We start from the raw sequence: 275 nt of genomic DNA, 5'->3' as shown, positions 1-275 counted from the left end.
CCCAGTGAGAAAAATTGTAGTTTCGCGGCGCAGTGACTCGCGGTAATTAAAAATTCACCTCTCCCCTCCTAATTGAGATTAAGGGATAAAAAAAAGGCAGTTCGACGGAGAATTAAATTCTCCATTAATTAACCCTCTTTCATCCCTTAATCTTTGTAACAAAAAAAAAAACTGCCATGAAAGTCAGGGGCCAGTAAGAAAAATAATTGTTTCGCGGCGCACAGTGACTCCAGGTAATTAAAAATTCACCTCTCCCCTCCTAATTGAGATTAAGG

This window comes from Diachasma alloeum, unplaced genomic scaffold, assembly GCF_001412515.2.
Source record: "Diachasma alloeum isolate Michigan unplaced genomic scaffold, Dall2.0 Dall_scaffold_01371, whole genome shotgun sequence".
In the NCBI taxonomy this organism is placed as follows: Eukaryota; Metazoa; Arthropoda; class Insecta; order Hymenoptera; family Braconidae; genus Diachasma; species Diachasma alloeum.
Note: the sequence above shows the minus strand (reverse complement) of the source record.